At 40.3% G+C, this 14,530-nt stretch overlaps 1 long non-coding RNA gene across 2 annotated transcripts in view; it reads right to left on the bottom strand.

Annotated features, from left to right (window-relative positions):
- The window catches only part of LOC125485594, a 32,564-nt gene that overhangs the window by 17,304 nt on the left and 730 nt on the right, over positions 1 to 14,530 (bottom strand). For both annotated transcript variants that reach the window (XR_007264305.1, XR_007264306.1), the window contains exon 2: positions 13,384 to 13,525. This is a non-coding gene — a long non-coding RNA (uncharacterized LOC125485594). The remainder of the gene's footprint in view (positions 1 to 13,383; positions 13,526 to 14,530) is intronic.

Raw genomic sequence — 14,530 nt, forward strand, 5'->3', positions numbered from 1 at the left:
GGAAATCATTAACAGCAACTTTGGATCCATTTTGTACATAACCAATCTCTCTGTCAATGGTTCACTAACCCTTTGTGATTGTAAGTGCAGATATAGTCAGAGTGTTCTGGCCTTCTTATTAAGTCCTTCGCCTCAAATTTTAAAAGACAAATGAAAAAAATTCTATTAGAGAGATTTCAGACCTAATCAAAAGACTTCTGTATAAGTAGGTTGAATGATTTTCTTGTAAAGATTAATATCTTTCATTAAATTAAGTTACAGATCTTATTTCTAATAAGTTTCTCCTCTTAAACAAAAATGTAAATGACTTTAATCATGCCCTTTCTTCTTTTGTAGCTTTTGTTTGATTGGTCACTTTCATAAACTCATAATAGTTTCCTTGTGAGTTTGTGTACTTAAGTTTGATAGATCCCCTGTATAATCAGTGATGATTTAGTGCAGCTTTATGAATATGGTATCTAAGCCAACTAAATGCAAATATAGATGCGTTAATCATAGAATCATACAGTACAGAAAAGGCCCTTCAGCCCATCGAGTCTGTACCAAAACAGACTACTACGTGCATTAGTCACATCTTCCTGCACTTGGCCATAGCCTTGAATGTTATGACACTTTTAAAGTGTTCCGCCAAGTGCTTTGTAAAGGTTGTGAGGTTACTTACTCCAACTACTTTCCCAGGCAGTGCATTCCAGGGCCCACCACTCTCTGTGTGAAAACAATCTTTACTCAAATCCCCACTTAACCTCCTGCCTTTCACGTTAAAAGTGTGTCCCCTTGTCTTTGACCCTTCTACTAAGGAGAACGCGTGCTTTCTATCCATCCTGTCCATGCCCCTCATAATCATATATATGTCTATTACGTTCCCTTCAACCTTCTCTGCTCCAAAGTAAACACCTTGAGTTTATCCAGCCTGTCTTCATAGCTGAAATTTTCCATCCCAGACAATATCCTGGTAAATCTCCTTTGCACCCCTTCCAATGTAATCACATCCTTCCTATAGCATGGTTACCAGAATGCTACACAGTACTCCAGCTGTGGCCTAACCAAACTCCTTAAGCTCCAACATGACCTCCTTGCTCTTATAATCTATGCTTTGATTGATGAAGACAAGTAACACATAAGCCTTCTTAACTACCCTATTAACTTGCTCAGTGCCTCCGAGATCTGTGGACAAGCACATCAAGATCCCTCTGTTACTGTGAGCTTCCGAGTGTCCTGCCATCTACATAATCTACACAAATCTTTATAAGCAGGTTTGAGTTACAAAACTTTGATATTGAAATATTGAGATAAAGTGTACATACATACATGCTATTTTCCCTTTCTAAGGTGATCAACAAAGTTAAAACTTTTCCTTATTTATGAACTTTTATACAGAATACATTTAAATTACCTTGACAACTTCCAGTAATGATTTTTCTCTAGAGATTATTTTACAAGCTTCCCACTAATGCAAAAGAATGCAATACCAGCTAAGCTTACAAATAGCACATCCAGGACAAGCTGTGAATGGAAATTCCTGTTAGCAATTATCAAAAAATGTGTATGTTAAAGGTACAGCTGCAAGCTTAAAGCTACGGCTTTAATTTTGTGAGTCTCTCAACTGAAAATGACGTTTCTCGGAAAATTGGCACTGAGGCTCATTTAAGCACAGGCCTTTGATAGAAAACATTGCAACAATTTTTGGTCTTGCAGAAATTACTATTGTACAGGCAACTAAGAATTTTCTTATAAATTTAGATATCCATTAGATGCTTGTTATTTTACAAATCCTACTTACAGCTTTAAATTCTCAATTACAAGAAAAAAATGGCAGCTGGCAGTAATTGAAAAAAATATACTGGGAGATTATATCAGTTTGTCTTTTTAATAAGTGTTGCAGACAGTCCATTTTTGACTTTATGGGCTATAATTTAGATAAAGCCCTTTGGGGGCACAGGGATTGTGAAACACAATTGCCTCACCAAATAAAAGTTATGCAGACTTCACACATACCGTAATGCCTATTCATCTATCTGATCATAGCACTCATTCATTCAGCTGGGGCTCAGGTTCACGTGAGGCTAGCAACAAGTAAAGCTAGACTGCATCTCTAAAATTCGGCCAGTACTTCTTAAAAGGAATATGCATTCTGGCTGAAAGTGATGTTGGATAAACCTGTGCAAGTATCTCTCAGAGGGATGAAAAGAAAATAATGGAGCAGCAAGGCAGATGCAGGGCTGCCAGATTCTTTGAAATCGTGCAAGGGGCCTCAGTACGGGGAGGATAGAGTTCATAAGACATAGGAGCAGAATTAGGCCATTTGGCCTTTCAAGTCTGCTCTGCCATTTGATCATGGCCTATATGTTTCTCAATCCCATTCTCCTGTCTTCAGTCTGTAACCCTTGATCCCCTTATCAATCAAGAACCTATCTATCTCTGTCTTAAATACACTCATTGACTTGGCCTGCACAGCCCTCTGCAGCAATAAGTTCCACAGAACAGCATAACAGAACTTCAAGGAGTTCTCTTGAAGAGAACTCTGGCTGAGGAAATTCTTCCTTATCTCAGTTCTAAAGGGTCATCCCATCACTCTGAGGCTGTGCCCACAGGTCCAAGTCTGTCCTATTAATGGAAACATCTTCTCCAGCCTTCTCTATCCAGGCCTCTCAACACTCTGTAGGTTTTAATGAGATACTCCCTCATCAATCTAAACACCATCAAGTACAGACCCAGCATCCACAACTGCTCCTCATATTCCTTCATCCTGAGACCATTCTTGTGAAAATCCTCTGGACCCACTCCAACGCCAGCACACTCGTTCTTAGATATGGGGCCCAAAACTGCTCACAACATTCCAAATACAGTCTGACCAGAGCCTTAAACAGCTTCAATAGTACGTCTTTGCTCCTGTATTCTAGCCCTCTCGAAATGAATGCTAACATTGCATTTGCTTTCCTCACTGCCAATTGAACCTGCATGTTAATCCTGAACCAGGACTCACAAGTACCGTTATGCTTCAGATTTCTGAAATCTTTCCCCATTTAGAAAGTAGTCTACACCTCTGTTCTTCCTACCAAACTGCATAACCTTGCACTTTCCCACATTGTATTCTATCTGCCACTTCTTTGCCCACTCTCCAAACCCGTCCAAGTCCTTCTGCAGTCTCTCTGCTTCCACAACATGTCCTGCCTCTTCACCTATCTTTGTGTCATCTGCAAACTTAGTAACAATGCCCTCAGTTCCTTCATCTAGACCACTGATATATAACAGGAATAGAAGCAGTCCGACATGTATCCATGTAGAACTCCACTAGTCACTGGCAGCCATCTTGAAAAAAAATTTCTGTATCCCTACTCTCTGCCTTGTGCCAGTCAGCCAATCCTCTATCCATGCCAGTACCTTCTCCCTAATACCATGGACCCTTGTTTAGCAGCTACCTGTGCAGCACCTTGTCTGGAAATCCAAATAGATCACGTTTGTCTAACTTGCTTATTACTTTTTCAATTCTAAGAGATTTGTCAGGCAAAATGTCCCCTTGACAAAGTCATGCTGATTCAGCCTTATTTTACCATTCACTTCCAAGTAGTCCACAATATCATCCATAAAAATGGATTCTAAAATCTTATCAACAACCGAGGTCAGGCTATCTGGCCCATAGTTTATTATCTTCTGCTTCCTCCCTTAGACATTTTCCAGTCCTCTGGAACCCTCCCTAACTCCAATGATTCCTGAAGGAATTTCATAAATGCCTGGACAATGTCCTGAGCTGTCTCCTTCGGAACTCTGAGATGTAGTCCACCTGGTCCGGATGATTTATTCACCTTATCCTGAGTGATGGCCACTATACTCACCTCTGCCCCTGACTTCCTTGAAGTTCTGTTATGCTGTTGGTGTCTTCCACTGTGAAAACTGATGCAAAGTCCCAATTCAGTTCCTCTGCCATTTCTTTATTCCCTATTACTACTTCTCCAGCCTTATTTTCCAGCAGTCCAAAGTCCATTTTTGCCTCTCTTTTGCCTTTTACAGAATCTAAAAAAACTTACAATTGTCTTTTATATTACTAGCTAGCTTACTGTCATATTTCATCTCCTCTCACCTTATTGCTTTTTTAATTATCTTCTGTTTTTTAAAGTCTTCTGAATAACTAGTTTCCCATTAATCTTCACCACATTGTATGTCTTTTCCTTTGTTTTCTTCTGTCCCTGACTTCCCTTGTCAGCCATGGTTGCCTCATCCTTCCCTTAGTATGCTTCTTCTTCCTTGGGATGAATTTCTGCTGTGCCTCCCAAATTACCCCCAGAAACTCCTGCCATTGTTGCTCCACTGTCTTCCTTGCTTGGTTACCCTTCCAATCAACTGTGGCCAGCTCCTCCCTCATGTCTTTGTAGTTATCTTTGCTCAATTGTAATATTGTTACATCTGATTCCGGTTTCTCCCTCTCAAACTGCAGGGTGAATTCCACCATATTATGGTCACTACCCCCTAGGGGTTCTATCACCTTAAGCTCCTTAATCAAGTTTGCCTCATTTCACATCATCAAATCCAGAATTGACTGTTCCCTACTGGGCTCTACCACAAGCTGCTCCAAAAAACTATCTCGTATACATTACACCAACCTAATTTTTGTAATCATGCATTTCTTACAAGCCTTTTCTATCTCTTGATTTATTTTCTTCCCAACATCCTGATTAATGTTAGGAGGCCTGGACATAACTCCCATCAAGGTCTTTTTCCTTTCTGACTCTTTATCACTTCTTGCTTTTGATTTAATTTCATTTCTTACTAACAAGGCAACTTCATCCCATCTGCCTATCTCTCTGTCCTTTCAATAGGATGTGTATCCTTGGCTGTTTAGTTCTCAGCCCTGATTCCTCTGCAGCCATGTATCTGTGATACTCAGAGCATCGTACCTGCTAATTTCAATCTGCACTACAAGCTCATTTATTTTGTATCGTATACTGCGTAAACTTAAGTATAACATCCTCAGTACTGCATTGACTGCCCCCTTCTCATATTTGTCCCCTCATCTGCTGTGCCTGAAGTTGGATTCCTGACCCTTTCCATAGTCTCTGTTCTATTACTTGTTCTGGAAATTTTAATAACCTCTGCTGAGCCCTCCCCCTGCCTTTACCTTTTACCATAATTTTCAATGCAGCTGAACCCATACCCCCACTATTTAGTTTAAAGCCCTATCCACGGCTGCAGTTTTGTGATTCGCTCTCGCTCTGGTCCCAGCATGATTCAGATTCAAATAAACCCATTGAACTGTAGTTGCTGAAAACCAGAGACAAAAACAGAAATTGCTGGAAAGATCCAGCAGGTCTGGCATTGGGGGAAGGCGATGGTCTAACGGTATTATTGCTGGACTGTTAATCCAGAGACCCAAATAACATTTTGTGGACCTGGGTTCAAATCCCACCTCAGCAGGTGGAATTTGAAAATCCCACCTCAGCAGGTGGAATTTGAATTCAAAAATATATCTGGAATTAAGAATTTAATGATGACCATGAATCCATTGTTGATTGTTGGGAAAACCCATCTGGTTCACTAATGTCCTTTAGGGAAGGAAACTGCCTGGTCTGGCCTACATGTGACTCCAGACCCACAGCAATGTGGTTGACTCTGAACTGCCTTCTGGGGGCAATTAAGATGGGCAATAAATGCTGCCTAGCCAGCTATACCCACCTTCTGTTAATGAATAAAGAAAAAAATCTGATGGAGAGAAAACAGAGTTAACATTCCAGGGTCAGTGTTCTTCCTCAGAATGTTACAGCCTGTCCCATCAGATCAGTTCCCTCCTTCCACAGTACTGGTGCCAACGTCACAAAAATTCAAACCCATTTCTCCCACACCAATCTTCTGAGTCACACATTTACCTCTTTAATCTTGTTGACCCTATGCCAATTTGCTGTGGCTTAGGAATAATCCAGAGATTTTTACCTTTTTGGTTCTGATTTTCCATTTAGCTCCTTGCTATTCATATTTCCTCAGCAGAGCATCTTTCCTCTTTCAACCTATATTGTTGCTACCTACGTGGACCATGACAACTGGATCTTCTCCTCCCACTCCAAGTTCCTTTGGAGCCCAGATGAGATCTCCCAAATGCAGGCACCTGGCAGGCAACACAGCTTTCGGGATTCTTGATCCTGACTACAGTCGAGAAAGCACACCAATGCCTCTACTTCCTCAGAAGGCTGAAGAAATTCTGTATATCCACAATGACTCTTAGCAATTTTTACAGATGCACCATACAAAGCATGCTATCCGGACACATCATCACTTGGTAAGGCAACTTCTCTGCCCAAGACTGCAAGAAATTACAGAGAGTTGTGAACACAGCCCAGTCCATCATGAAAACCAGCCTTCCTTCCATTGACTCCATCTACACTTCCCGCTGCCTCAGGAAAGCAGCCAACATAATCAAAGACCCCTCCACCCTCTTCCATCGGGCAGAATATACCGAAGTTTTAAAATATGTCCCAACAGATTTATAAACAGCTTCTTCCTTGCTGTTAATCGTATTTATGAATGGACCTCTCATATATTAGAGTTGATCTTTCTCTGCACCTTCTCTGTAGCTGTAACACTATATTCTGCATTCTGTTCTATTACCCTGATGTACTTACATAAGAAATGGTTTGTCCAGTTAGCATGCAAAACAATATTTTCACTGTATCTTGGTACACATGACAATAATAAATCAAATCAAATCAAATCCGATTGTATGAAGCTTACTGATATTTGTGTAGGGAGCCATGCAACCCTCCAGACAAGTATTTAGCTGGAAATAGGAGCAGAGTTAGTCTGAGAACTTACAACAATGCTATGGAAAATGATCAAAGACCTCACAGGAGTGGCCAAGGTGGGGAAATGCCATCTTCTACTCACCACTTCTCAATGCACCATCCTCCCATTCACCATATCTAACAATCAGCAGCCATGCCTACGTCACCTTCAGGCAGTTATCAATGCTACAAATATCGCACCCACATCCTGAACTTCCACACACTTCCAGCTTTTCATATACATCCACAAAATGCATTAAAACATACACTCTGTCACTTTTCCTCTCTCTTGGAAGTCAAGATAGTACACAACAGGATGTAGGAATAAAGAACTGGCATGGAACATGCATGCACGCATTTCTTTGGCACCTAGGAAGAGATGATTTTCCAAATTATTGATTGGGTAGTCCCTGAGGCCTTTGAAATAGCATCACTGAAACCACCCAGGATGATGGTATGCTCCTGAGTTAAGCTCCTTCAAAATTGCTCTTCATTCACATCCTGTAATCTGGTATGAAATGCAAACCATTCACCTCTTGCTTTATACCCACACTCGACTCCCCAAACCCAACCAATCCTCCCTTCTGCATCTATTATTTCAGATGTCAAGAACTTCCTATGGCCATACAGTGCAATTTGAGAAAGGAGAAGTGGAAGATTAAACATCTGATGAAGAAGCATTGTATCATGACCAGAGGCTCGCAGCCATCAGTTCAGAGGCTGGCACTATGCCAAACAGAGTATCAATGCAGGACCTGCATATGGCATGTCACTAGGCACATAGAGGCTCCAGCCAAGCCAGAGGCAAAGACCACTGCATGGGCCAATTCACTGGCAGACAGGTTCTACTATCAGAGATAAGGAGACCAAAGACGCACATGTTTGACTTGATGATCCTGCTATCCTGGCAAAAGGATATTACACCCTATTTATAGCAAAAACAATGAAGTCCCTCCCCTTGAATACAAGGTCTCTATGGCTGCTTAGATGCTGCAATGGATAGTGAACTGGGAAATATTGGTGATGTCACCAGGTTTAAACTGTATGATTCCTGAGGGATAGAAACTAACAATGACTTTGATCTTAACCTCCACTCAGAATCCCATCCTGCTCTATTCTGTGGCGGATGGTTTGATTCCAGAAGACACAGTTCTGTACCCACTTTCTTGATGCCCTCTCAGTCATTGCTTCTAACTTGGATCAACCAAATACTATAAACCAGATGGAATAAAGATATCAAATGTCATGAATGGGGATGAAGGGGATCCAAACAAAGAAAGAGAAAATATATATGCCAGGCTGTGAGTAAGTTAGCTGAGAGATATGCTGAAAGAAAAGACAAGAGAATGTCATTGAGAGAGTGTTACCTACGTTACAGAAAAATGTGGACACTTCTATAATAGAAGAGGCTTTTGGTGGTTGACATAGGTTTTATCATACATTTTGAGATGGAATGTTGTAACCTGTCAGCCATTCTTAATACGTTCTTCTCACAGCTGCTAGATCTTGTGAATTAATCTTCAGCACAATAATTGCAATATTGTGAGGGTGCATTGCTTTCATTGTGTCCACTAGATCCTAATGTTGTGTGACATGAGCTTAGTTGGCTAGTCACCGACACCTAAGCTGGTGGCAGTTTTAGGAAGAAACCAAATTAAGATTGTTCGCTTTAAACATTTGACTGAAGACAGCTGAAAACCCTTTACTTGTCTTTTGGACTCACATGCTGGGTTTTACCATTGTTGAAGATGGGAAATGTTCAAGGAATTTCCTCTTGCATTGTTTGACTGCCTTCTTGCCACCATCTTCTCAAGGATGTATTAGGGGCACTGAACTTTATGTTGATTTATTGTTACCCCAGATGCTGAATGATTTCTGTCTCTTTTTTGTGTTTCATGTTCTATCTATAGTTGGTGTTTTAAATTGGCAGCGCAGATATCTGGTGTTGTGGATTCATTGGTTTCGTACAACATTTACATTGCTACTTTCTTGTTGATGTAAATTAGCTTCAGATACACATCAATGAGATCATGACAGAGTTATTCATGACAGAAGTAATAGGTCTCATTTTCAAATCCAAACCCACAAAAGATAAATGACCCGAGAATCCTTTCACAGTAGACTTCACACTGGTTGGGTGGAAGTCACTTGCTACCGTAACCACAGAGGAACATAAGATTTAGGAACAGGATTATGGCTTTTGGTCCTTCAAGTCTGCTTCCCCATTCTATCAGATCATGGCTTTCACCTCATAATAACATTTCACCCCCTTGCTTCCCAAGAATTTGCCTCTGCCTTAGTAATATTCAAACTTTCTGCTTCCATTGCTTTCATGGGAAGAGAGTTCCAAAGACTCATGGTCCCTGTGAGAAAAACAAATTAATCTCATCTCTGCTTTAAACGTGCAACACTTTAAAAAGTGACCCCCAGTTCATAAGAGGAAACATCGTCTCCACATTTACCCCGTCAAGAACACTGAGGATCTTATGTATTTCATTCAAGTCACCTCTTGGTCTTCTAAACTCCAGCAAATACAACCTTAGCCTGCCAAACCTTTTCTCATTAGACAACCTGCCCATTCCAAGTACCAGTTTAGTAAAATATTTGTTCTCACCAGTGCCCTGTATAACTGAAGCAAAAATGCGCTATTTTTGTATTCAATTCCCCTCACAATATATGATAAATTCTATTACCTTTCCTCATTACTTGCAGACAAACCTTTTGCGATTCATGTACTAGGACACTCCAATCCCTGTGCATCTTAGAGCTCTGCAATCTCTCACCATTTAAATAATATGCTTGCTTTTCATTTATCCTATCAAAATGGACAATTTCATATTTTTCTACATTATTCTACCTTTGGCAGATTTTTATCACTCACTCAATCTACCAAAACATTTTGTACCCTCCTATGTTGTCTACAGAGCTTACTTTCCTATGTACCTTATGAAATCTACCCCATCTTTTTGTCGTCAGAAAATTTGCAAACATACTTTCTGTCCTTTCATCCAAGCTATTTATTGTAAACAGTTGAGGTCCCAACACTGCTTATTATGTCCTGTCAGTATGAAAGATACTTATTTATGTTTATTCTGTATTTCTTGCTAACCAGCCAGTCTTCTATCCATGGCAATGCGTCACTCCTTATAGCATTTTTAAAAAATTCCCCAATAACCTTTGACATAGTACTTTATCGAATACCATTTGGAAATGCTAGTACATCCACCATTCCCCCTTCAAGGAACTCCAACAGATCAGTTAAACATGATTTCCCTTCACAAGATCATGTTGATTCTGCCATAAACTAATCTATGTGTCCTGCTGTAATTTAGTTAATGACAGCTTTTATTATGTTCCTTATGACAGATGTTAAATTAACTAGCCTGTAGTTTCCTCTTTTCTGTTTCCCTCCCTTTTAGAAAATAATACTTATATTTGCTATCTCCCAATGAAATGGGACATTCCCTGAATCAAGGGAGTTTTGGAAAACTAAAACCAATGCATCAATTATTGCCACTTCTTTTAAGATCTTAATATGAAGTCCATCAGGATTGAGGCACTTGTCAACCCACAGCTCCAATAATTTACTCAGTATGACTTCTGTGGTGTTTGTAATTTTCCTGAGGCCCTCCCCTTCCATCTCCTGATTTAAAGCAGCTTCTGGGATATTGTGTAGAGCTGGATGATCACAGCAGGCCAAGCAGCATCAGAGGAGCAGGAAGGCTGATGTTTCGGGCCTAGACCCTTCTGGGTCCTGCTCCGCTGATGCTGCTTGGCTTGCTGTGTTCATCCAGCTCTACACCTTGTTATCTCAGATTCTCCAGCATCTGCAGTTCCTACCATTTCTGGGATATTGTATCGTCTATGACGGGGACTGATGCAAAATATCTATTCTATTCAGCTGTCATCTCTTTGTGTTCCATTATCAATTCTCCAGACTCACTTCCAAAAGTCTGCTGTCTTATAAATATTTATAGAAATTACTGTTTTTATATTTCTTGCTAGCTTTCTCAGATATTCATATTTCTGCAACCACCACCGCCGCACCCCCCACCCCCACAACCCATTATTTTTTAGGCCTATCTTTGCTGTTTTTCATTCTGTCCAATCTTCTGATGTGCCAATTGTCTTTGCACATTTATATGTCTTCCATTTTGGTATGATCTTTAACCCTTTCAATAAACCAGACATGATGGGTCCATTCCTTATAATTCTTATTACTCATTGGAGTTAATCTATTCTGAGTCCACTGAAATATCCCCTTAAATGCCTGCTATTGCTTCTCTATTTACCTAACCTTTAACCTAATTTGCCAATTCACCATAACCACCTCGGCTTTCTTGACTTCCCAATTGTCCTTCTTTAAGTTTCTGAAAAAACAGTCTTGGACCCACTCCTCTCTCCCTCAAACTTCAATCAGATTATGGTCGCTACTACATGCTTGCCTTCACTACGAGCTGATTAAATAATGCTGCTTGTTGCACAATACTAGGTTTAGTGCAGCCTACTCTCTGGCTAGCTCTAGAATATGCTGTGCCAAAAAACTATTCTGAAAACATTTTATGAATTCTTCATCCACACTACCTTTGCCCCTTTGACTTTTCCAGTCAATGTGTAGATTAAAATGTCCGATGATTATCCTCATGTCTTTCTGACAAGCTCCTTCTATTTCTTCCTTTACATTCCACTTTACTGTACGTTTACTGTTAGGGGCTTGATTCCACATCCTGGTTTCCTTAATTTAAGTCATTCCACTCTATTATAATAATACCATAATTAACTAATCAAGTCACACTAGGCATTTTCCTAACTCCCTGTCCTTCTAAATGTCCTATATCCTTCAATATTCAGGTATCAATCCATGTCAGCCTGCAGCCACGTCTCTGTAATTGCTACCAGATCGTACTTACTTATTCTATTTGTGCTCTCAGTTCATCTATTTTGTTTCATTCAGTTACAGAGGTTTTAGTTATATCCTTTTTTTTTGTAACTCTAGTCATATGTTGATTTTCTGTTAGATTTGTCCCCTCTATTCTTTCCTGTCACAGTCTGTTTATCCAGTGTTAAAACCTTTCTCTTTGTCTTGTATCACACATTTTGATTTATTACATCTTCTCAGATTTGATCCCTTGCCCTCTCTACTTCATTTAAAAGTCTGTATAATTCCCTCATCCAGCTTGCAAGAACATCAGCCCCAGCATGGCTTGTGGAAACCGTCCCAATGGTAGGGATCCCACTTTCCCCAGAACCGGTACCAGTGCCCCATCAACCAGAAACTATTTCTCTCCTATCAACTTTTAAGCCACACATTATTCTCCCTAATCTAATTTGCTCTGTGCCAAATTACACATGGCTCAGGTAATAATCTAAATATTACGACCTTTGAGGTTCTTAAATTGGTGCCTAGCACCCAGTTCCTCATACTAACTATGCAGAACTACTTCCTGTGTTCTGCTGATGTCGTTTGTACCTAGGGGACCATGATTACTTGGTTCTTCCCCTCCCATCAAAAATTCCTCTCTACCCCTCAGGTATGGAGCCCTGAACTCTGGAAATCGGCAGGCAACACAACCGTCTGAACTCTCACCCTTTGCTGCAGAGAATGCTGTCAATCTCTCAACTATAATGTCCCCTACTACTATCATGTTCCTTTCTGCTCCCCCATTTGAATGGCTTCTCTACCGCAATGCCATGATCAGTTGGCCTCACTCACGTTAAACAAGCTCAATGGACCTCAAACCCATTGGACAACTGCAGTGCAGAGCTCCTGTCTCCAGCCGTCTATGTTCCCTCACCTGCCTCACTTGTTGTCTCAATCTCCTGTCCATGAGCACTGACCTAATCAGAAGATCCGTCCTAAGAGTTGTGGCTGCTTCCTGGTACAAAATATGCAGGCAACTCTCCTAGTCTCTGAAGCACTGCAGTGTCTGTAGTTCACCCTGCAGCACATAAGCTCTGAGCCTATGGCTTACCACAGACATGTTTATCTTGGATCACACTGGCATCCTGGAATTCTGACATGTTTCAGCTGTGATCCATCACTGTCCTGCCATCATTAATGTGCTCTGAGTAAATACTTTCTTATTTTCAATTATAATTTGAATAACTGTACCACCAGCTGCTGTACTATTTTAAACCTGAGGAATAGGCTAAAATTTAGTCAGTCACCAAATAGTCATCAAATAACTAGATTTCCCTCCTGTAGCACAGTAAGAACTAATTCCTTGAGGCTGAAAATTTTAGGAAAAGCAAAAACAAAGGAACATCTTTTCCCCTTCCTCTCCTAGCTCCTTTAGTCCCTAACTCCCAGTACTCAGTAACAAGTTGCAGTCAAGTGCTAAGTTGCTTGTTTAATTAAATAAGCCCAACTCTTCTTTCTACAGGTTCTGAAGAAGAGTCACTGGACCCGCAACATTAAATCTGCTTTCTCTCCGCAGATGCTGCTAGACCGGCCGAGTTTTCCCAGCATTTTCTGTTTTTGTTTCCAACTGCTGTTTCAATGGAAACCTTGTTAAAACCAAGCTTAAGGCTAGGAACTTTATAACTTAATATTTAACTGAAATCTACAGTTTCATGACAAATAAAATAGATTGTATGAAAAGATTTAGACCTTTACCTGCCATCTGTCAGCATTTAGTCCCTCTCATCCGGATGCTGCAGACTGACTGTCATAACATCCATTTCCCACCTGCTTCTCTCTGATCATGGTACCACATTACAAAGGAACAGAAGCCAGCTCAGACTAATGAATGGCACACCTATTATGCATGAAGACAAGGGAAGAACATGTCGATGATGATGATTGTGTGGCGATGTTGAGTGACAGCAACCAGCAACAACAAAACCAAGTTGTCAAACAAGTTCAACAGAGAACAATAGGTACCTCGCCAGGAGAATACATGATCACCAGATCAGCACGACTTGTCTGACCTCCAAAGCATTACATTGAAGACTGAAAGGTTAGTCTTGTAAGGTCTTTCTTACTTGTTTGTATAATTAGTGAATTGGCAACATGTCATGCTTTTGTCTTTGGGGGAATAAAGGTTGTTGTGTTATGTTTCATGGTCAAATTCTTTTAGGAGACTTGCTCTCGATATCCTCACTCCACCACAGCATGTGACTTGAGGATGTAAAGGTCTCAAAACTACATCTTACCTTGGAGTACTTGAAGCATGACACACTATTAAAACCATCCTCTGTTTTAATAGCTTAATTTTAGTCCAGATACTCATGGGCCTGTGAATTTAATGTCTGTATATAATAGTTAGCTGTAATGGAAATGTTTTGGATTATTTTATACTACAATATCCAGGCCCAGTTTATTTTGTTATGGCAGATAACAAGCATTGGCACATCAGGTAAAATACTCTGCTGGGGCAACATCACATCATAGGCAAGATGGAAAACTGCGACAATTCCATATAATCCAGTACAATATAATGCAATTGTAACCATTCTGAGATTGGCAGTGAAATAATAACAATTATTTAATTTGATATCACTTCATCACATCTTCCAGAACGATTCCAAAACAATGCAGGGAATTAATTAATCTGAAATTGTGTAGACAAAAGCGGCAGCAATTTTGCATAAACACCATTGACCAGATAATTTGATTTTTGGCGATCCTGTTTAATGCAGTGTGGATCAAACCGGCGAAACTTCCCTCCAATGGTGCCATGGAAGTAAATGGCTTTCAGGAGTATCCTTGTATTATAGTATTGACTTTACTTGACGGTTGTAGTTGTAAAATGCTGTACGTA

Source organism: Rhincodon typus, chromosome 20, assembly GCF_021869965.1.
Source record: "Rhincodon typus isolate 14 chromosome 20, sRhiTyp1.1, whole genome shotgun sequence".
NCBI classification, from domain to species: domain Eukaryota; kingdom Metazoa; phylum Chordata; class Chondrichthyes; order Orectolobiformes; family Rhincodontidae; genus Rhincodon; species Rhincodon typus.